Source organism: Grus americana, chromosome Z (assembly GCF_028858705.1).
Source record: "Grus americana isolate bGruAme1 chromosome Z, bGruAme1.mat, whole genome shotgun sequence".
NCBI classification, from domain to species: domain Eukaryota; kingdom Metazoa; phylum Chordata; class Aves; order Gruiformes; family Gruidae; genus Grus; species Grus americana.
In genome coordinates, this window is record NC_072891.1 from 44256977 (window position 1) to 44281857 (window position 24881).

The 24881-nt window shown below is 38.9% G+C and overlaps 1 long non-coding RNA gene across 3 annotated transcripts; it reads right to left on the reverse strand.

Moving 5' to 3' along the window:
- Positions 1 to 723: 723 nt before the first annotated feature.
- On the reverse strand, positions 724 to 23022 carry LOC129199426 (uncharacterized). 3 transcript variants are annotated; one of them, XR_008574663.1, is made up of 6 exons: positions 22896 to 23022; positions 19762 to 19956; positions 17305 to 17361; positions 13956 to 16530; positions 13150 to 13218; positions 724 to 1218 (listed from the first exon to the last, which is right to left on the reverse strand). It is a non-coding gene; the product is annotated as an uncharacterized LOC129199426 (long non-coding RNA). The 3 variants fall into 3 exon arrangements; XR_008574664.1 differs by lacking the exon at positions 724 to 1218 and adding an exon at positions 2697 to 6095; XR_008574665.1 differs by lacking the exon at positions 724 to 1218 and adding an exon at positions 9767 to 10886.
- Positions 23023 to 24881: the final 1859 nt, after the last annotated feature.

The window sequence follows — 24881 nt, forward strand, 5'->3', positions numbered from 1 at the left end:
AAGGTCACACCATCTTTCACAAAAGATTTGCCTGCTCGTAATTACTGCCTGCAGTGTACAGACAAACGCAATCTTTTAAAATGCTAACTGTGTTATACTTGTACCCGAGGGATCCAATGGTACAAATGTAATGTGGCCTAACCAGTTTGTCTTAGCAAGACCTTACAGTGCTGATTTGAAACAGCTGAACTAAATCAACAGCTACCTTGAGCCAGAGGCCTTTGGAGAGCAATTAGAGTCAAAGCTTGGGTTTTGAACCCAATATGCCCTGTCAGTCTCAATGATTTGTGTTTGTTGTACTCAGCCTCATTTCCTGCATGAAATACGAGGCTGTATAAAGAGGAAAAATTCCCAAGATTAAAAAATATTTGACCTCAGTGCATTTGCGAGCATGAAAGTACACATGTCTAAATGACCATTTTGGTTTGTAGAACAAAGTTCTATTGATGTTGGCAGGCTGAGCTTCCCTGTCTCAAAGCCACATGAATGGTTTCAAGTTTCAGCCAAAAAATGTTTTCCACATGCTTTAGTGTGGGCCAATTTACACAGCAGATTTTGCGGAGACTGTGGCCAAGTCCTTCATAAAGGGCTGCCTTCTTTGGGATCAGGGAAACCACAACAGACACATTGCTAATGCAATCTAATTATCTGCTTGAATATTTTTCCAGATGTATCCAATGTCTAAAAATACTGCAATAAAAAAGGTATTATTTGGCTCCTTCGACTGAAACAGTGGCATAAAGAACCTGCTTGTCTACAGTGAAAGTTATAACAATGTAATTCTGCAACTGCCTTTAAATCAGTCAGACAAAACTGAACACCCTGAAGGTAGGCTATTTGATGCCTTATGTGTGGAATTAGCCTCCCAAAGAAAAACATGAATAAAGGGGTGCTTTTTTGTCAAAAAGTGCATCTCCTTCTTACAAGGTAATTTCCTTCATTTGCAGATCACAATTTGATATTGGATAGGTTGATCTAATACATAACAAAACATCTTTTCACTGAAATGAAAGATGAAGACTCTGAGCATCGGTATGTGGATAGTTGCGTCATGAGTTATTTTTTGTTTTATTATTAAATTTCACTACAGGTGGATCACTCAGTACCCCAATTTCAGACAAGTGTAAAAAAACAATGCGGCTTTTTTCCCCACCAGGTCTTCTGAAATTCCCTGCTTACTGTCAGTGAGGACTGGTTCCTTTCTTCCTGCTAATGTGTCTAAAAATCACAAATTGACATAGGTTATTCAAACAGGAATTGACCATTCAATAGATTTTTCTGCAGTTCTACATCTTGATAAAGCAATATAAATAATATACATGTCACAGTTTCTATCAGGAACAATAGCAGTTTGCATAACCTGCAGTTCCAGAAACACAGACCAATTTGTTCAAATGCTTTTTCTTTTGTATTTTACGAAGGATTTACATTAATGACTTTTATAAAGGAGATCTGTCAATAACAAGATTTCTTAATCCTTACAAGAATGTTTTATTTTAGGATATAATGAAAAGACATGTTTAATTTTTTCATTTTAATATTTAACTTTTCCTCAGTGTATCACCTGTTGGGAAAGTAGCAAAGGTAAATCAGTAATTCGTCATTTCTTTTCTGACTATTCTCAATCACAACCACAAAACCCCAGTACGAAAAACGTCCCTGATTTCCACCAAGAACTGCACCAGCACACTGGTGCCAAGGTCATGTGGCCCTAAACAGACTGGAGATGTGGCTGCTGAATCTGGACATAATATGAGAAGAATGCTGAAAACCACATGGGAGATAATGACCAAGCAGAATCTACTTTGGTATTTTTGGCATTTCTGTGTGGCACTTGAATTATTTGAGCTATTTCCATGCAATGATGTTTGTCAGATGTGATTTACACAAGGCTGCGGTTTTGTGTGTACCCTTAAATACACGCATCAGAGACAGCATTTGCCAGTCCTATGACTTGGCTTATTGGATAAGGAGTGGCAACTGTGGGATAGAGAGTTCAGTCCAAAACCATAGCTGCCTAGAGACGTTCCTAGTGGTTTAAATCACTGTTTGTATATTTAAAAAGAAAAACAAACTTCGTCACCCTGCCTGCCTTCTTTCATCACGTTGACTTGCCACAGCTCAGCATGCTTACTTTTATTTTTATAGACCAAATTTATGGCTTTGCAAAAATATTCCAAGAATTTGAGAAATAGCACAATATGGAATCTATACTTTGCACAAATATTTGCAGTACAATGGCATATTAAATAATATAGAACAAGTTTTACTGGACGCATATAAGCATATTTGAATCCATCACGCCAGTCGAAAGCAATTCGCTGTTGTCAAGTTGTTAGTCAGTGTGTTGGGTTTGTGTGGCAAGGTTTTGGTAGCGGGGCTGGGGGGGGCGGTCTACAGGGGTGGCTTCTGTGAGAAGCTGCTAGAAGCTCCCCCTGTGTCTGATAGAGCCAATGCCAGCCGGTTCCAAGACGGACCCAGCCAATCAGCGCCTCTGTGATAACATATTTAAGAAGGAAAAAAACAGTTAGGTAGAGCTTTTGCAGCCGGAGAGAGGAGTGAGAAGATGTAAGAAACTCTGCAGACACCAAGGTCAGTGCAGAAGGAGGGGGAGAAGGAGCTCCAGGCGCCGGAGCAGAGATCCCCCTGCAGCCTGTGGTGAAGACCATGGTGAAGCAGGCTGTCCCCCTGCAGCAGCCCATGGAGGAAGGATGAGGGGGGTGTAGAGATTCCACCTGCAGCCCGTGGAGGACCCCACGCCGGAGCAGGTGGAGGCACCTGAAGGAGGCTGTGACCCCATGGGAAGCCCATGCTGGAGCAAGCTCCTGGCAGGACCTGTGGCCCCATGGAGAGAGGAGCCCACACCGGAGCAGGTTTGCTGGCAGGACTTGTGACCCCGTGGGGGACCCCACGCTGGAGCAGTTTGCTCCTGAAGGTCTGCACCCCATGGAAGAGACCATGCTGGAGCAGTTCGTGAAGGACTGTCTCCCATGAGAGGGACTCCATGTTGGAGCAGGGGAACAATGAGAGGAGTCCTCCTCCTGAGGATGAAGAAGCAGCAGAGACAACGTGTGATGAACTGACCCCTTCCCCGTCCCCCTCTGACGCTGAGCAGGGAGGAGGTTGAAGCCAGGAGTGAAGTTGAGCCCAGAAAGATGGGAGGGGTGGGGGGAGGTGTTTTAAGATTTGATTTTATTTCTCATTGCTCTACTCTGTTTTGCTTGGTAATAAATTAGATGAATTCCCTCTCTAAGTTTGGTGTGTTTTGCTCGTGACAACAATTAGTGAGTGATCTCTCCCTGTCCTTATCTCGACCTGCAAGCATTTCGTTATGCCCTTTCTCCCCTGTCTAGTGAATGAGGGGAGTGAGAGAGCGGCTCTGGTGGGCACCTGGCCTCCAGCCAGGGTCAACCCACCACAGTCAGTATTAAAAATATGAATGTTTTAAACAGATTATATATGTTGCAAATATCTTCAATCAGCAGTGTAGCTGAAGATAACTGATTGAGAAAAAAAATAATAATCTGTAACTCCCCCTAACTAAAATGAGGTTTCAAAAGTTCTGCTAGGGACACACTCCCTTGACAATATAGTTTTTAAGTCAGTCATGCTGTAGCACTTTTTGGTCCTTTTTCCCCACACTATAACTGACCCACCAAGGCAAATAGACAGTTTTGCAAGTAATATATCATGCCTATAGCCAAGCTATACATGAGGATTGAATCACCGAATTTCAAGTGTCATGTGCATAAAATGTTGAGAAAAAATAATGTATTTCTTGTTTCTTTCTCTCTCATGCAAGAATAGCATGCTCTTTTAACAATGTTTTCATCTAAGTAAGAAACATCTTAAGGAGCAGTTGCCCATGACATATTTCTCTAGTAAGGAGAGACTACAGGACGCATTTCACTGATGAGTATTCCTTGGTAGATAAGAAAGCAGGAGCAATGCACAGATTCTGTGAAAAGACTCAACTATCAAGGAAGTGGTAACCAAGATAAAAGGTGTCCCAGTGTCCCAGTCCACTGAGGTCAGGTGAGTCTTCATAAACATCAGAAAGCTTTGATCATATACAGTATGAGATGAGCTCCCACCCTTCTCATACTTAGCAGACTATCCAAAAGAACAGTATGCTAAGTGACCTTGACAAATGTCCACTAAAGAAAGTCATCTTTCTATCACTTTCTAAAGTGATAAATCAGCAAGGAGCTCAAGACTGATATGTGCGTTTTAAGTAACACCACACTATGCTGTATGTACCACATTAGTCTAAAGCACTAGCTTTCAGCTATTTTCAAAACTACGCAGGAGTACATTTTGCAATTATTCTACACTAGGTTTCCAGCAAAATACTAAAAATACTAAAAGCTAACCTATGTAAAAAATGTTGGTTTCACTGCAGCTAAGCTTGGTTAGAGGTCACTGCCCATAACCGCATGTGAAGGATGCTGTTTCCTGAGATCTGATGGATAACCGCATATAAAAATTTCTTTCTAGACTGTATCTGTCAAAATGACCCAGATTTTAAAAACACAATTATTTTAAGTGTTTAAACTAACCTAGACCATACTGATACAATAAGGAGGAGTGACTTCACAGATAGTTATGCCAGCGGCTCCAGTAGTGAGGTTCATGGGGAGTAACCTCTTAACCTTTCAGTCTGCATTTTCTTCTTCTTCGTTACATGGCCTCATATCCTTTTTTCTTCCTTTCATCACATGTCCTCCTGTTCCCAAAAAACATACCTGCCAGGCTTTCAAAGACAATACAGCTTTGCTGCTGCAAGCCATGGGTGAAATGAGGAATTCTCTCTCACTGTTTCATGAGAGAAGAAAGGGATGGAAGGAGGAAAGGACAACTGAGAGGTCTGAGGAGGCAACAAGGGCAAGTGGGAGATCAGTCTGCAGAAACAATGGGGTAGCGTCTCTATGGGAAGTGCACGGCACAACCGGGGTCTGTGAGTATTACCATAATGTAAACATTACCCTATTGTTAATAATGTTGGCAGTGATGAATTATCATCTCCTTTTTAGAATTCTCTTTTTTTTCTCTAATCTTTTTACTGATATCCCTTCCTTGTTTTGTGGTTTGGATTTTTTGTTGTTTTGTTTTTGTTGTTGTGCTTGGGGTTTTTATTTTTGGTTTTTTTAGCTGGGTTTTGTTGGGTTATTTTTCAGGGGAGGAAGTTGTCTCAGCCTCTTGTTATCTTTCCCTCCCTTGACCTTTCCATTTACCAACTCCTTTCTTTCAGACTCTCTCTTTTGCTTTCTCCCATTTCCAGAAATTACACTGTTACTAAAGGCCAATGGATTTCCACACAACAGCAAGGAGCCAGAAAGCAAGAGCTCAGTGGCAAAGGCCACAAGGGAGTGTGCAGAATGCACATTTCTGCCCTTATGTGTTATTACTAGATGAGGAAATACATTTTCCATGAAGCTGATGAAAAATTACTACTGTTTTCTTTGGAGAAAGGAAGATAGGCTGTTAAATAGTTTTTGGGGAGCTAGGTTTTGTTTTTCTCTCTAGACAAATAATATTTCCGTAAATACAGATGCAAGCTCTGGGCTGTCTGGTTAATTGCAAATTCTAATGAAACTGAAAAGTTCCCATACAGCACAATACCAGGAAGACTTATGTCAGTACCACTGTGTATTAAATACTGCTGTGGGAAGGCATTTACCTTTGTTCCTTTCCACAAAGAGTAACCTGTAAACAACGATTATCATATGCAAGTATGGGTTTGGTTTTTAACATGAAAAAAAAAAGGTGCTTTGGGAAATTAAGAAAAATAGAGAATAATTCCAAGCAGAGTTGCAAAAAATTACACAGGACATAAAATTAGTCAGTCTGTTAACTTTTCACACTAACTTCCCTGAAGCTGCAAATGTTTCACCTTATGCTGCTATATTCGCGGGTGCCACTGAACATAATACCGCAGCCCACAAAAGTTCTTGCAAATAAGTGGAGAAAACCTTAGAGCAAACATCGTGTTAAATATCCCCACCCTGGTATCTTGTAGAATTTCCTTTCAGACAACAGGCTGTCAGTCTCTTATTAGAAGAAGATTTGACATGATGCACATAGTTCCGAAAAACCTGTCAAAGAGGAGATGAACACTTTAAAGCACAACAGAGAACGGCAGAAAGATCTTCAGACTCTTCAAGCTCTTTCTGAGGTAGCGCTTGCTGACGCAGGCACTCACGTTCCATCTACACAGACGTATATGCAACAAGCGTTATAGAGGGGTTTGACCTTCGTCAGGCTTTTTTTCCTCCCCCTCCCCCCATTCAAAGAAAGCTAGTCAAAGAACGTGATGTATTATGTCACAAGTAATTCATAGTAATAGTACATAATGATATTTGGAACTCGCTCGCTCTGGAGAAAGTTACCAAGTTCACAGCATTTACTTGCATCTTAGTAGAGTACATCTGTCATTTCATTCAAGAGCAGGCCTATGGGTAATCATTTAATCAAAACCACTGCTGTGATTGCTACTCGTACAGAAAATTACAAAGCAGCAGCAGCTTCAAAGCCAGGATTACAAAGATTAAATAGGAGCTGCTTTTTGCTAAGTGTTGGGTACGAATAAATTATACTGTCCTTAAATTTGAAGGAAATTAGAGAGGGAGAATTATTCATTTGGCCTTACCAGTATTTCCTAATTTTCATTTCCTCTCTTCATACTTACAGTAAATTACAAAATTGAGAATTCATGAAAGACTGCTTAGTGAGAAAGAGATAAAGTCTAATTTTGATACATGGTCATATAAGAAGACACTTTGGCCTAACTTCACAACTTTTCTTTCAATAATGGAGATGTTTTATTTTAATGTTGATTTTTTTTCTTTTTAAATATGAAACAGACAGTCTCCCCCTCATACTCACAGTGCACCATAAGGACTGAGGTTTGAAAAAGTACAAGTTTACGTACTTTCTTCTTAAAAGATACGGCCCTGTACACAGTACATAGATACATACCGGCAGGTCCAGGTGTAGGGGGAGAGGAGGCTAAGAAACTGAGCAGACTGGACTCCTGACTCATAAACATGCTTATAGGGAAGTAAAGAAAATCTGAAAAGACCTGCAAGCAACTTGTTTCATTTAAACATATGAAGAACTTTGCCTAATGTCACATTCATTTTGAAACAGCACACTTTGATACAATTAATACAACATCTATTTACCAAAATAATGGGCCTCATATTGATAAAGACACTTTTATTTATATCATCTCTTGTCATCTTGTGTATTACCCCATGATCTTAATCATTATACAGTCATGTCATTCCAGTGACCTCCCAAATACGGTGCCCAAAGTTTAGGAATGCAAAGACAGGGTCAGGATGGGACACTGAGGCAACAGAAAAGCATCATACCTGAAGGGTAGCAGCACAGGGATGGCAGAGGAGGACACTGCTGCACTACAGAGATATTTTTTCAGCCAACTACTTTTCATATTTAGGCTTCTTCTCCCAAAAGTCTGTTTTATCTGGCTACATGTAGCTCCTATTCTAGCGCTGGGTGAAACAGCTGTGATTGCAAAATATGTTTCATTACTCTTAGTCTTTTATGTTAAAGCTAACATAAGTATGTAGCAGAACATCTAGGCTGGGTCTAAACATAAGTTCAAATTTTACCTTTTATGATCATTCCTTCCTTTCCCTACACCTCGTTTTTATCATCTTACTGAAATCGTTTGAAGAGACAGATTTAAGAAAAGGAAAAAGACATCAAGAAGCAGTACTAAGGACAAAATGTGCAACAGAGAATGTTACTAAGGTTTACTTTGCACAAGAGACATACCCAGGTGTATTTTGTTAATAAACCCACCGTAATGTAGATAAGCTGTAGAGAGTCTATGGCAGTTTTGGGAACTAGAAAAAAGTAAGCAATAGCACTTTCATGCCTCAACAACTATTTCCATGCCTGACCTTCTATTGATAGTAAAATATGGAGAAAAAAATAATCCAACAGTTATGTAGTCTTAATCCTCCCTATTCTATCGGCTACAATTCCTTAAGGGTAAACCAGTTCCTGCGGCCTAAAATAATCTTGAACCTTATTTCATATAGAGACTGTACAGTCAGACTGCTCCACTCATTTCAGTAAATCCTAATTTCCTTAGAGCTCATACTATGCACCCAATGCTCAGGAAAGAATTTCTAGTCTAAGTGGAATGTGACTTGCATCACGACAATGAAATATTCATTCAGTGTACTTTACTTGAATACCCGCTAATTTCAGAGTAAGGCTCTTGCTTTAAATTCATGATTACATTTTCTTGTAACACACAAGTTCAAGTATGACTAGCTCAGGATTACACTAAAGTAGGAAACCAGTGAATTTGCCTTTATCCTAAAACCCCATAAGGAGGCTTCAACATCAAAAGAAATGCCTAAGTTGATTTGATGCTTGTCATCAACATTTCTCCACAGGATCAAACTAATTTTAAGTGGGTTAAATAATACTGACCTCTAATACCCCTTAATCTTTTTGATTTTCCTCCTACACATTAAGGAGTTTACATATAAAGTAACATAAAATATGCCTGTATGTAAGTCCATTTGTATTCTTAATTTTTAATAGCCAAGGGGAAAAAGAAATGCCATACAATAAGCCACTGGTGATAGGGTTGTGGGTTTGTTTTTTTTTTTACCGTGGCTGTTTTCAGCACACAAATAATGGGGTTAAAAATAATTTACATCTAGAATTCCCATTTTAAAATGCTTATGAATTTAAAGCTATAAAATCTGCTCAAACTTGTTTAATATTCAGGTTGCAAGCAATTGCTGCTTTATTGTTCCCTTAGCCAAGCATAAAAGCATCAATTCAGATGATGTTATATTGACATAATATGAAATAATGCAATGGTGACCATGGTGCAATACACTTATCAATATTAAGTAAGCAGTCAAGCACATCAAGAGGTGTTCTTTCTATATACATTACCTATTCTGTGTACTTAACATATTTTGTAATATGTTAAGTATACAAAGATAGGCCAAGGTACTATTCACATATCAACTTGATTTACCTTTAACAGCCACGGTATTCAACATTTCACTTATTTACAACAACATTTCTGAGCTAGCTAGCAAGGGAAGACTTTAAAGGTCTGGGCATGTGAAATACTAGCCCCACTTTCAAATATGAGGAAATAGGTCTGCTAACAACAGTGCTTAAAGAAGTGTAAACAGGTTCCTTTGGACTCTCCTCATCACAACAGCAATCTACTCAACTCAGCACTACAACACCAACAGCCTCTTAATTTCCAACATCCCTGAATGGACAGACACTGATGCATCCTAAAAGCTGCCATTGTCCCTTCAATCAAACGGGTTTCTACTATTACATGAGCCACCAAAGGGCATGCACAGTTTAAGTAGCCACCCTCTACTTGTCCCTCCTCCTAACAGCAACAGTGCTGCCCTGGGCTGAAGTCACTGCTGGGAAAAGGCAAGAGAAGGAGATGCCACCACTCACTCTCAGCACTGACTAAGCAGCCATTCCCTGTTACATCTGGGAGGAGGCAGAAAGTTAGATCACACACCATAGATCATCTCCATTCAGTGCAACATACCCCAAAGAGTTTTATCTTCTCCGACTTGTAAGGGTACTGCACTTCCAGAAGGCCAAGAATTCACAAAAGTAGACGCTGTTGGATAGGTAAGGCAACACTCATGACAGGGTTTTTTTCACATATTCTGTATATGTGAAAGGGAGAAACATTTTTGCTTCTCCAAAGAACGATTTACCCTGTAAGAACAAGAAAAAATCTTTAGATAACCAGAGACCTGATCCAAAGTTCAGATGCTCGATTCTTGGTGCACAAAGTTTCCAAAACATTGTGGATGGATACTATCCTGCTGCGAGTTCACCAACAAATTCAGCTGTATCCCTCTTTCACTTTTCCTTGGCAGATACCATGACTTCACTGTTCAGAAGAGTAACTTGTTTTTAACACATGGCGTTAACAATACGCTGCAATTGCATTTTTGGGGCCAGGCTCTACAGCTGGTCCACTTCTTTGTCCTGTTCTACTATAGACACTGCCAAAAAGATAGGGAAAATATTACGAAGTTTGAAGAAGGACTAAAGGAAGACAAGTGTTGTGATGTGAGGCTCAGATCTCAATTTATTTAGCCCTCAGAATACGAACTGAGAAGTGTGTTGATGACTGTGTACTGGAACTCACAAATGGAAAAGATAATTGATGCTGGGAAGCTTTTTTAACCTTACTGCCTATGGTGTAATAAGAATCAATGGCTGGATAGTGAAGTTAGATAAATCCAATCTTAAAATAACGCATAATTTTCTAACTGTGAGGGGAATTGAACAGAGAAACAGCTAACTATGAAAAGTCAACATGACTTGGAATGTTCTGAGATAAAATTAAATAGCTTCTAAAAAATGTCTTAATTTAGCTCTGGAAGAATTTTTACATTTAGAAAGAATAAATCAGATAACGTAATTGTTGGATCTTATGGCTGTCCAACTGCTTTTCTAACCCAGGAATCAATGACTCAAGAGTAAATCCTTCACATTCTTGTGAAAAACAGTTTTTCTTAAACTGTCTTCATCATATTATGATAATTTCAATTGTTTAAAGTCCTGGATCTCTAATAGTTTCCCAGTGAAAGAGCAAACTGCATTGATAGGTTGCTGCACAGCATATGTGACCTAAAAAAATTTTGCTCACCACCCTATTCAGAGTCTTTAGAAATAACCCATCGTGAAAGCCATTGCCACAACACTCACTGATCAATACTAAACAATCATCATTATGAAACTTGAAGTGGCCACCTGTAGCACCACAGGCTTGCAATGTTCTGGGTCATTTGGGGTTTTTCTTCCTCTTCATTTTCTTCAGTCATATAACCCTGAAGCTGTAGGAGACATTAGAATAAAGGGAGTGAGCAGCATCTGTGAGAGGGTACAAATGATCCTTTTTCTGAGATACTTGAATATCAGTGCTGCTTGTACCACAGAGTCAGCTCTGGGGTTGAAGCGGAATGTTTCCCATGTTACAAGAAATCTGGATGTCTCTCCTTCCTTCTCAACTGGGAGGATGGTCAGACTCCTGGTATCACCTGCACCTACCTCACTTCCCTTTGCAAGGCTCTTAGGCACCAACAACACGAAGATGTTTCCTGCTCACTGTCAGGGGCATGCAGGAAATGTGAGAAAAAACATGTACTGTGGCCTTTCCACCATTATGTGACCTGACACATATGGGAGTCTGACGCTGGGGCACTGCCTTCTAGGAGGGGGGTTTTTTTTGTGTACAGGCACTGACTAACACCCTCCTTGTGAAAAAAAGCAATATTGTGCTCTTTCTTAGTCTTTGCGACCCTACAAGCTGCTTCAGAAAGTCATAGATCAAGCCAGCAAGATGGATCTAGTATAAAGCAGAACCAGCCACAAAGATGCCACCATTCATGTCTTACGAAGGTGCTCAGCCACAGTGTAGAGCTGAAGAGAGAAAGTAAAGGCTAAGCTGTAAAAAAATATGAAGCCATTGATAACTCCTGCACCTGATAAGCTCAGTATCATAACTATATTTGTTTTGGCAAATGGTACAGCTATAACCAACACAATTTCATTTCCAAAGTAGTTAGACAAAAATTGTTAGGTCTACCAGCTGATGTAGCTTTTATATGATTATACTTATTATTAGTTAAATTAACAAATATCATAGCTGAAATCTGGGCTCCATGGAAACAACAGGTCAAATCCCAAAGCCAGTTGATGCTTCTGACCAAAAATCCCACTGAGTTTCCATTCTGCTTATTGTCTTTTGAAAAGGAAATTACAGCATGAGATCTCACTACAGAGGAATTAAATACACAAAGCAGCTTTCCTAAAAGCAAATGCTTATGCTCATGTTCTCATTAAACTACTACTAAATTAATTAAAATTCCATTGACCTGAACTACTCTCTATTCTGACTTTGGAAAGAGTTTACAATGAGCCATAAAATGCTGTTGCTTCTAATCGTTGATAAATATCATATTGATAAATACTAGTTGTGCTCCTATTGCATTTCAGTGATGGATGGGTAATGGCTATATTAGTTTTCAAAGTTGTAATGAAAAACAAATAGAAATATCAGCTTGTGGTAAAATCAGCAAGACTGATTTCAAGAAGCAAACTATTCAATTTCATATTATGTTTTCTAATATAGGGATGAATTTGTCATTATTTTGGTACAAGCACGAAGAATCCATTCTGGTCCATCATGTAACTCCTCTCTATTAAATAGCTCATGTCCTTCATGTCCTTCATGGGCAATCATTTTTTGCACAAAGTTCTGACAGGCTCAGAAACTTTGTCCACAAGCGGCCCAAGTGTTTTGATGCCTTTGTGAACAACCTGTAAAACTAAAACCTTAAGGTAATCCATCTATCTGATATATCAATGCTCAGATACCCCAATAAAGTTCTATTGTTACTATCTTATTTTCACAGGAGGGAAGGAAAATATGAACAAGCTTTCTGGGCTAAACTAAGTGGCATTAGATTAATTTTGTGATATTTCTGCTTCCTTAATATGACCTGAATAAGACACACCGAGTTTAGGACACTCCAGCCATGGTGTCCTGGTTTGCCCAGTGGTAGAATCTATGCATAATGGAAAATGAAAATATTTTATAACCAACTCTGCACCATGTCCCCATTTCCTTCCTTCCTGAAGACTTTCTCACAGCAGGATCAAAAGAATAGGCCCAGGCTTTCTCACTCTGAAACTGCTAATTATAACTTCCACTGAAACATATCAGTGATGTGCAATGGCCCATCTTGGCAAATACCATCTTTGCTCTTACGCAAAAGCATGCGCAAGAACAAATAAAGAATGAACAAAACTTATACTGTGAACAAACAATACTGCATAATTTTTTTCTTCAGGCTCTCCATTAAGACCACTGCAATGCACTGTCTAATTTGTTTGGCTTCAAATGCCATCTTATCCTACCACAGTGAATACCGTTACCAGATAGTTTATTCAAAATAGTGAAAGTGCATATATTCAGAGGAGGAATCGATTCACTTTGCATTCTTCTGAAGGAAATTTTCCATGTAACAGATAGAAGCTTTCAAAATAATTGGAATACAATGTGTAAGGGAGAGATCTGCTGAAGTTATTACTTACTTTCAGAGAGAACACTATCATCATGATGTATCCCGTGTGTGTCAGGTAACATACGCCAGCTTTTGGTGACTGTAAAAAGGGAACAGTTTTATTCAGCAATGCTTGTTTAAAAAATTCCATAGGCACAAATTCTACATTCATTTGGTACCCAACCAAACATGGAATATGCTGTTTATTGCAGGAAACACAGATCTTCACTACTGCCGATCAACCCACAAGCAATTTATGTAATGCCTGTCACATCACTATTTTGCTCAAACCACCCTGACAGGTCTCCTCATGACAAAGCAATAAGTCTACAACGCTTAACGGGAACATAAGGTGTTGGAAGGCTGTCATGTCTGTTTACTATTTCAACATGACACTTAGCTACAGACACTTTCTTGAATCAGGTCACATATCAGATTCCCTGTCCTTAAACTTTTTTACCATTCTGTCAGGTGTTTGAGTAGCTTCAGAAAAACAGATTACATTTCTGCCTGTTCTTGCAGTGGGCATTGCTGTCTGGACTTTGGGAAAAAAAAAAAAAGTAGGTACAGGGAGTATTTTACCTTCTTCCCTCATTCCTCAAGCTCAGCAGTCTAGAAGCCTCCACACAAACTGTAACAGCTTTCCCTTGATTATTAACCACCACAAGGTGCAGGATAAGAGCAGGAATATTAGCAATATGATAAAAAACAACAAAAAAAAGTATCCTAAAATATCGTTATGGTCAAAGCAGAGACCTGAAAGCAAGCTATTCAACATGCTTCACAGTGAGGCAAACTCATTGACATGAATAACCACATTAAGAAGGCTTCCAGTACCTGAGCTAGGTCAAATATCACAGCGCACAGCACTGCACAACCACATAGGCTCCCCTGTTCATAACTTGCAGACAAGTGTGTCCATTGTTACGCTCTGAATTCTCAGAGCTGCACAACACTTCCTTTCACAGCTTCTGACTTCACAGCAAACATGTGGCTAAAGACATAACAGCTTTTTGAAACTGTAGCAGTTAGCCAAACAAACAAGAAAAGAATCAGGAGCTTTAGGTCTCTCCGTGACAAGCTATAAACATGAAGTTCCTTTCAAAATCACTCCCAATTCGTGCCATTCGGCATAAAGGATTTCCTACTGAGTAATCTGCCAGGGTTTTTTTCATGGTATGTTGATGCCAGCTGCCAATCATTACTGGACATATGCCTCCCCGCATCATCAGCAAGTATATAAGAAAAAAAAAAAAAAGAAAGTGAACAAGTGAACCATTTGTTTATATAAAAAATAAACAACACAATTGCATTTATTTTCTGGAGAAGAGAAAGCACATGTCATGTTTTTATATCATCCAAAACCCCACATCAACCTCTTAAAGGGGCACATAAACATATTCTAAATAACAGGTTTCCAGTTTGAGATATGCAACTATAGGGGAAAGAAGGAAAGTAAGGAAAGTACCTTAGAACATCAAGCATTTCTTTTAAATTCTATTGCTATGTTTCCTTTTTCCCTCACCTCTGGAGTAAAAGAAAAAGAAATATTTACCATTAAATTTTCCCTCTTGCAAATTTCCAGTAGTCATTTTTATATGGTACAACTATGGTCATTATAGTTACCCATCCATCTTATAATTTCAACTAAATCGAGCAATGAAAATTTTATAGTGCATCCCTAATTGTGCACCAGACTGGAACTGTTCATACAAATTCCAAGCAATTATAAGGCTTTCTGGGAAACACTGGCAGCAAACACAGGATTAAATGCCTGTAACAGCAAGCCAGATGGGAAACACAGATAAAGAAAATCTCATGGAACTTGATTCTTTTTCCAAAACTCTGGTATTATTTAAATTAACCTGGGACTCAAGCACACTCACAACAGATTCAAAATGAGGTCAGTTAGGTGTAATAACTAGATTGTAAGTATTCCAAACATTCCCTAAACACACACACTCGCCTCGAATAAGTATTATACGCTCTTTAAGAATTAACATAGATACAACAAGACAACCACGTATACTGTCTGTAAAGGTAAAATACCATAATTCCATGTCTTAATGTTATAACAGCAAAAATATAATATTGTGGGTTTAAATGGATGATACTTCCTTCCTGCAGCATCAGTAATGAAATGTAATAGGAAGGGTATCAACCCTTTGAACATAACAGAAAAAGACCTTGCAGCCCTTTCTGACTTCCTAGCACACAGTATTGCTTTATCCTCAAGCCACTGCATTCTGCAGACCAACAGACAGGAGAAGCTGTCCGGGTGGTGCTGGTGGGTACCACAACTTGAATCTGGACTCAGGGAGGGGACCACCCAGCACAGGGGCTTCCATTGTCTCATCTCTCCAGCCTAGTGCTGGTGAGAAGAAAGGCTAGGGGTAGGTTGTCTGGGAAAGACTCATTCCTCTCTAGCCAATTCAAGGTCCCTCTGGACGGCAGACCAACCCTCTGGCATATCAGCCACTCCTCTCAGGTTTGTATTGTCTGCAAGCTCGCTGATGGTGCACTCTGTCTCAGTGCAGAGTTCATTAATAAAGATGTTAAACAGTAATGGCTTCGATATCATTCCCTGAGGTAAACCACTAATGACTGGCCTCCAACTGGACTTTGTGCCTCTGATCACAACCCTTTCAGACCAGCCACTGAGCAAGTTTTCAGTCTACCTGCCTGTCTATCTAATCTGTACCTTTTTAGCTTGTCTATGAAGGTGTTATGGAAGATAGTGTCAAAGGCCTTACTAAAGTCAAGGGAAACAACATCAACTTTTCTCATCCACCAAGCTAGTCACTTCATTGTAGAAAGCTATCGGATTTGTTAAGCATGACTTACCTTTTATAAATATATGCTCACTACTCGTGATCATTTTTTGTCCTTCATGTGTTTGGAAATGTTTGCCGAGAGTATATTCTCTATCACCTTCCCAGGTACTGACGTGATGCCAAGTGGCCTGTGGTTCCCCAGATCATCCTTTTTTAAGATAGGAGTGACATTTATTCTCTTCCAGGTTTCAGAAACCTATCCCAATTGCCGTAACCTTTTAAAGGTAACTAAGAATGTCTTTGCAATGGCATCAGTCAGCTTCCTCAGTATTCATGGGTGCAGCCCACCAGGCCCAACAGACTTACTTATGTCCAGCTTGTTCAAGTGCTCTCTAGGTTGGTCCTCCTCCACTGACGGTAAGTATTCCTTGCTCCAAACCTTCCGTTTGGTCTCAGGGGCCTGGGCTTTGTGAAGGTCTGTCTTAGCAGTGACAAATGAAACAAAAAAGACCAAGGTACCTTGGTCTTTTCTGTGTCATTCTTCATCAGTTCCTTACCCTATTCAGCAGTGGCCTCATGTTTTCCCTAGTCTTCCTATGGGAAGTTTGCCTTGAAAGCTACAGGCATATCAACAGCAACTGCAAAGAATTAGAATTTTGATTACACTCTAAGTTCTGCATACACAATTAAGAAAGTTAAAGTCATCTAAAAGTTAAAGACAAGATTACACAAAGCTTGGTACAAAGAGCTACAATGCTAATTGAAGGCTGTGTTAGAAATCCACACAGTGACTATTCAGAAACTTTTGAAAGAAATATACAGATTTGCATCTTTAGCAATTTTCTTCAAGTCATAACCCAGAAAAATAACTGGCTGTTCATAGAACATCAGTATTGCTGTTGTATTCTCCAGTATTCTTAAACAGAGAGTTAAATTCTGTCCCAATTAGCACCAAACTGTTATGTAATTCAATGAGGCTGCACCTGTTAGTTGACATATGTGAAAATCTCATTACAATACACACTTTATTTGGAGAAATTTCACCTATTTTCATAAAACTCGATAAACAACGTATCTTTTTCTACTGAAGACTTGTGATTTCCCAGCTCTGAATTTCACATGCACCTTTTTTCCTCTGAACAGGCCATGTTTATGCTGCAGGGTGAGATCATTTCCTCAGTTCAATAATATCTTTACAAATTCAATGATGTGATCCAAAAGAACTAAAGTGACATCAGTTTTGTGCTTAAAAAGTGCCCCTTTCATATTTCTCAACTTAGCAAACTATTTATTTCAGCTTGACAGTATCACAAGTTTTTTCAATACTGAGCAAAACAAGAAAACTAAGAACACTTGCTCAGTCTATCTGGTATCTTCTAATTCTTTGTTATCGCAGTTAACAAACATCTCACCTTGACAGAATATTGCCGCAGCTTTCCTGAATCATCATCAGCGTGTGGGAAAACATCCTTCAGACAGAGGACCAATTTCATTATCATATATAACTTACTTATTTTAATAAAGCAAATGAATCAGGGGCTCCAACATAAATTCAGATAAAAATGGTTAGCTGTCCTCCTCTTCAGAATTATACATTTGATATGAAGGGTGACAATACATTTTCACACACTGAAATTACAAACTAATTTTTTTCCAGAACTTTTTTTTTTCTTTTTAATTGTCTAAAAAAATATTTAAAAGTTTATTTTTACAGCATTTTACTGTGTTTGTACAGTCGGGGACCTCACTAGTAAAGCATCTGCTATACAGTCACCTTTATCAAATCCAATGTCAAATCTCATTAATGTTGTTGAGTTATTTCTGTTTTCAAGTACAACCTATTATAAATTATTGCATTTCATTAAAATCTCCAATGACAATGAAAAAGTTCTTGATGTTTCTCTTAGTTACTAAGTTAGTAAACAGAAGCTTTTAAGATTGTACTTGTCCTCTCTAATCTTCCATGGAAAAATGAAAGATAACTAAAACATTAATTTTCACAATCTCTACATCCACTAAATTTCACAGTACTCAATCATTTGGGATAAAAGTCCCTTGAAACTAAAATGATGAATTTTATCTATCCTTAGTCACTTGGTTTACAACATCCTTGAGGACATGCAGCCAGGATGGTTTAGGATTCTTCAGTATTCAACGTTTGTAGCTCTATGGCTTCTGCTTTGGAAAGACATTGGAAAGAAGAACGTTTCATGTGAAAATTCCTACATTAAGTGTTCCAAGGAAGATAAAAGCACAAGCAGTAGCTTACGTCCTACCCCTGGAATCATGCTTCTGCCAACATTACATAACCCTTCATTATAATTTCAAGAGATTTTTCTCCCTGAATTAGATTAGTGTCTATTCAACCATATCCAGCATTGACGGGGTGTTCCATCCAACCCCAAAATGTCACAAGGCTTCAAGGTTAAGCTTCTCCTCCAAACAGGTTTCCTTTCCTGCAGATCCTGGAGAACATTTTCAATTGCTGAAATGCTTTTCTGTTGGCAAGCCTGTCCTGAACATCTTTTTCAGCTATTACTGCTTCTGCTGGCTTTGAGATATAAGATGTTCCATATAACAGCCTGCAGCTATGCCGGAGACTGCTTCTCACTCTCTGATTTGCCATATGATTAGTACTCATTAGCAATGCTTAACTGTTCCAAAGGTGATGCTGTTCCCAACTTCATCTTTGAGATTTACTGCCATCCAGAATCTGTCTGAGCTACATCCTGCACACATATAAGAGCTGATATAAAAACATCCCACTAATGTGAACATTAACTTTGAGTTCCAATGCTCCTAATGTTCAGAAAACTGGGACAGGGTGTTTTCCTTACCTGCACCCTGTAAATTTGTAGAACCGCAGAATTTGGTGGGGGGTGGGGGTGGGGGGAGGGGGTGGGAGTGGGGTGGGAAGGATGTCATCCCTGAAGATTCTTGTTTGTAAACTAAATAAAGCAAAGTAGAATCAGATCCTAGAGTGATAATCTCTGGATGTATATCATCAATAAATTAAAAGTGTGGGACTAATATGGAAATTTAAAATTATGCAGAAACATTGCATACCTCTTTAAAAGGATTAAACCACTAATAAAACAGTTCTTAACATTTTAGTGGTTTTATTGTGTCATGAACATGTTACTGATACAGTACTTTTCTAAAGGACACAGGGCAAAGGGCTACTTCATTTTAAGCTGCAGAATGACTTTCAAACAAGCTACAGATAAAGTTGCTGACTTACAAAAGCTTTTATCAGACTTATGATGGATTTTACAGAAGTGGAACTCTATATGACCCATGTGATTTGTTTTCATTTACAAAGGTGGAGAGGCTTTGAATTTAAAAATGGAACTTTTTCTTCTTGTGCCAAATGTAAACAATTTAACATCCATTTCCCATCCAGAGATTTCAACAGTTCAAAAGACTTTATACGAATCTTATCTGTATTATATTTCCTGCTGATTGGCAGTGCCTCCCGCTTCAAATTGAAAGCCAAAAATGTGTTGGCTCTGAACAGAGACAGGAAACAAATAACAAAGAAAACTGGGAAATAAACATAATGAGTAGTTATGAAGTGTTGAAAACTATACTTGGTGCTTGAGTTCTTGTTAGTTCTTGAGATTCAAATGCTGCCATATTGATTTATGTCTGGGAAGCCTTGTTTAGAAAAAAAGCATAAACAAAAGCCTTTGAGTATTTTGTCAACAAGAAAACATAGTTTATATTATCTTCAAAGCTCACATGTATCTCTTCCTGACTTGACTGATTCTATATTCCTTACTGTGGAGCACTTTGTTATTTCCGGGAGAGGTGCACATTGCACACAGTAATTACTGTTCCCGGGGGAAGCGCATGGATCTATTACTCACAGTCAGCCAAACGATTCAATAAGACCAATGCTCAGCTCAGTTGAAGGAACCTGTCCTGTATGTCATCACGGCTGGAAACAGAGCTGATGTGCTCTTCTACAGCAGACATTGCAGATGTTGGAACAAAGATAAAATTCATTGCCTCTGAAGAAATTTCTTTGGATTCTTCTTTGAAAGCCATGCAGTCCCAGGTATCTAAAAAAGGTGATTTATGGGGGAAAAAAAAATTTAAAAAAATGATAGAGCAGAGACTAAACAGTTACTTTATAAAAAAGGATCTAGCAATTGCTCCATACGTTGCAACTGAGTTTTGTATCATTTCTATAATTTAATAACATCATGACTCAGATATAAAACACAGAAAACACAGTATGGCAATACTCACCTACCATTAGTACAGCATTGAATCACAGAACAGAGTCATAGAATCATAGAATCGTTTAGGTTGGAAAAGACCTTTAAGATCATCAAGTCCAACCATTAACCTAACGCTACCCAGTCCACCACTAAACCATGTCCCTAAGCACCACATCTACACGTCCTTTAAATACATCCAGGGATGGTGACTCAACCACTCCCCTGGGCAGCCTGTTCCAATGCTTAATAACCCTTTCCGTGAAGAAAAGTTTCCTAATATCCAATTTAAACCTCCCCTGGTGCAACTTGAGGCCATTTCCTCTTGTTCTGTCGCTTGTTACTTGGGAGAAGAGACCGACACCCACCTGGCTACAACCTCCTTTCAGGTAGGTGTAGAGAGCGAGAAGGTCTCCCCTCAGCCTCCTTTTCTCCAGGCTAAACAACCCCAGTTCCCTCAGCTGCTCCTGATAAGACTTGTGCTCTAGATTCTTCACCAGCTTTGTTGCCCTTCTTTGGACACGCACCAGCACCTCAATGTCTTTCTTGTAGCGAGGGGCCCAAAAACTGAACACTAACGTTAACTAGCATCAACGAACACTGAGCATGGAAACCTTCTTTCAATACTCATGAACACTACTGCTTCCTGCAACACAGAGGAGACAGACTTTTCTGTCTTTATGACAGCCATGGAAACTTAGTTCCTCGTAAATACAGAAGGCTTACCTTCAGCAGCAGTTTACAGCCTTTGGTTCTAATTCAGCAACATCATCACATGATGAATGCTGCACCAAATTCCTAATGTAGATAGAAGAATTACCCACACAACTGAGTCCCCTTTTATCTTATCAACATTAGCTTCACTACAGCCAAAACCAATGTGACTATAAGCTATGAGATGTTACACAAGTTAAAATTAACTTTTTCTTCTTTTTCAGTACTCTTTTGCCCCTACCAGTTCTAAAAGCTTCACTTTGCTTTTACATTACCTGCATTTTTTCTCCCTTAGTCCTGTGAATCTAATCCAATAGTCACCTTCACAATGTCAAATTACAAGCCATCCTGACTTTGCATCCTGCTAAGCAGAAGTCCAATTATCCCTTTTGAGATAAATCTATCAGGCTTTGTGCAAGAAGGAAAAGAGAAAGAGTGCTTCTTCAGCTGTAAAAGGTTCCCATACCATTAATCAACGTTTTATTTTCTCCAAATACTGGAGATTCCTGTACTTGGCCCTTTAACTGGAGTGAGGCTGAGGCTGGTGGCACTTTCATTCTCCCAGCAGCTAGATAGTCTACTTCTCTGAGAACTTAAATTGTAAAAAATTCATTTGCAAACACAAACAGCATGTAAAATGTTAAGGCATCAGTATAAACAGGTTCAAGGACTGTCATTGCCACGAGACAAAAACTAGAACTAGTGCAAAGACAGCAACAATACCCTACACCCAGAGGGAGGCGACAGGCAGAAAGCCCATGGATGGGAAGGCATGTAGCAGAGGAGGGTCTCCCCCTCCAGATGTCCTCCTTTCTGCCATGTGCTTTGATACAGGAGCATGTGGGAAGGAATCAGGTGTTTTCTGTTGGAGAATGATGCCAGTCCTTCATTTGCAGCTCTAAAACAGTTAGAGTACCACTAGGGACTGGGAAGGATTAGAGTACCACTGAGGATTCAGCCATCCTTCCCAACACAAGCTCCTTGAAATGTCCTTCAGTCTACAGCAAGAAAGGAAAATGTAACAGCCCAAATGCTTACTGGCTGTTAAGTATTACTACCATGTAAAGGTCATAATGGTTACATTTAATCCTGTGCTGAACAGGTCTCAAGCAGCTTTCATATGTGAATTACATTTAAGTCCTACAATTCTAATTATATCAATGGATATCTCATGACATAATAGAAAAGGATATGACTGTCAAGAACAGAACAGGGAGAGAAGTGCAGATAAGCATCCTCTGTAAGGTTTCTCTCTTTTTTTTTTTTTTGGCCATACCTTCTCCTCAAATAACCTGAATTTAGAGTCTGAGCGGTTTGTATGCTTAAATATTTGTACAAGTTATATCACTGTACTCATACCAGGAAACTTGAAATGGTGCACCATCACCTCCACCATCATATTCCTACTTCCAGCAGGGACAGTGTTTTTGTAGAACAGGAGTTCCACAAAGGCACAAGTGAACAGGTTTCATGCCTATAGAATTGCTTCTACTTTAGGAGTTTTTCACATATATATATATATTTATCCATTTCAGCTTAAACAAAAACAGTTGTACTCAGTTTTAGGCATACAGGAATACAGCAGTTATTGAAGAGTTTAGTTAACGTTAGGGATGCATACGTTAAGAAATGTACATTAAAAATATATTTAGGACATCAGTGAGTAATCAACAGTATTTGCTGAAAAACCTCAGTCAATACAGAATTGTTCAATTCATTGAAAATTTCTGTACTGTAATAGTTCATAAGGTTTCCATATTATACACTGTGCAATGAGAACAGTGTCCAGGTAAATATCAGGCCTATTTAATATCTAAACTCAGTAACATACTTTCCATAGAAACCTATACTGAATGACCTCTGGAATTTCAGTTCAGTCTCAAGGATTTCAACATTTTGCTGTTAAAGTTCGCAATCACCACTTACATCTCCAGGGTCTACTGGAGAATTGTGAATTACAATTCACAACTGACATCCTTGCAGAACAGTGGCAACGTTAGCTCTCTAAGAGGAGAAAAAAGCTGTGGTTTTTGCGACACAACACTGAAGATCTACACATCTCTTACCTTGTCTCCTCAGAGTCTCAAGCCCGGGTGAACTTTTCCCAAGCAACACCAACTGCTGCTTAAATTTATGAGAGCGTGAACTCAGTTTAAAGATACGATAAACAGCAAATAACTGTTCTGTCTTCCTGCAGAGGCCTTTCACTGTGGAACAGGCCACTGTTTGTAATAACATTATGTACTGATAGGTGTTTGTTTTAGCCTAAGAAAACTTTCTCCTTTGTACTGCACACATTTCATTTCAGAAAGTCATGTCATGCAATTGTCCTATACTAGAAATTTTTACACATTTTTGGGGGAAAAGTCATACCCTCAGTCTTCTATCATATTTCAGAGAGAATCACAAGTTTTCATCTTAGTAAGTGGAAACCCCAAGGTAAGAAACAGTTGCTCTAATAACGTTTTTGAACAGATCAGCATGTTTGCAGAAAGCAAGCTCTGAGTGACCTAACCTCTGTCACTGAACTTTAGGCAATTATGTACTCTCCTGATCTGACTAGTAAACAGAGATTTAGCCAGATAAACTGTTGTAGTTATAAAGCAAACACTCATATGCAATGAATCCAAAGAATTACTTGACTAGAGACCAGCAAATAACTTCTCATTTTAACCCTGTAATTTGAAATGTGAATTTTAAAATGTCAGTGTTCAGCTCCTTGGTTTCTAACAGAATTATGAGCCTTGCCATTTTAAAAATGCTGAAATAAACAATAGAGTATATCTGATTCTCACAGATAAAGTGCTTAGTTCAAAAACATGTTATTAACTGACAACTAATAACATGTTCACAACCCAAATAAACTAGCAAAATTTCAACCAAACACTAGACTTCACAACAGAGCTTCTCCTCCTCCTATGGGTTCAACTTCTTCAAAAGTAGAATTTTGAGTCAGTGTGATCTTTTCCACTGACAACCTGTGTACACTGATTATAAAATTTCAACATTCCACAATTCTGAATTTTTTACAAGATTTATTAGAAATATTAGTTGGCATCATCTTAGAAACAAGACTTAGATTATTTCTTTCTGAACTTCTCCATTCCAATTCTTTTATTGGCATGATGCACACTTCACCCATCATTACAACAGGTAATATTTAATTAGTCACATTCACTCCAGTAATTTAGCTCCTTCCTTTTGCAGTGTCCCAAAATTATGGGGGCAGGCACATGTGTCAACTCTGTGCTGCACACGTATCAGCCCATATCATATAAATGAAAATACATAAATTCTGCTTAAATACCATACCTCAGCTTTTTTACCTGAGAATACACACTTAGCACATCACTCTACTTGCATTCTTTATTTGGACATAAGAAGAGCAAATACACTGAAAAAGAATTACCACCTTTCTGCAGTCAGGTCTTCAATAAATGGGTTCTTCCTGGATTGTTCACTTTTTCATGCCTAAGTATAATCCAGGTAGCTATATTAAAGAAACGAGACCTTCTACGAAGAAACTAAATGTTTTTTGTCTGTCATGAATTTTCTCAGGTAGATCTGTCCATCTTTTTTAAGGCCAGACTAGAAGAGGTCTTGCTATGGTTGAAAGGTGAAGACAGCTGACATCCATCTTTTGTTCTTCACAGACTAGAATGTGTAAGAGGATCCTGTTGCCTGTTAGTTTAATATTCTGGGGACTGCCTTCTAGGAGGGCATGGTAGTTCTTATAAGACTCAGTAACTTGAACAGACTCATGGATTTTTATTTAGGTGTCATTTCTGTGATTGAGACACATGCAACCTTTCGTTCTACTGAGCTATGCCCAGCACAGGATTGGCACAAAATCCTTCACATGCTCATGTTATGACACAAGAGTTGCTGCAGGCAGACCCTACCATCCTTTGCATTCTGAAGACAACGTGAGCTTTAAGAGTCAATTCCCTGGCTCCAAACAAGGGGTCACATAGGCCCGTATTCTCTCTTGAACAGCATCCAAAATAGATACTCAGAGAAGAGCAAGAACAAGGCAAGCATACGCAATGTTT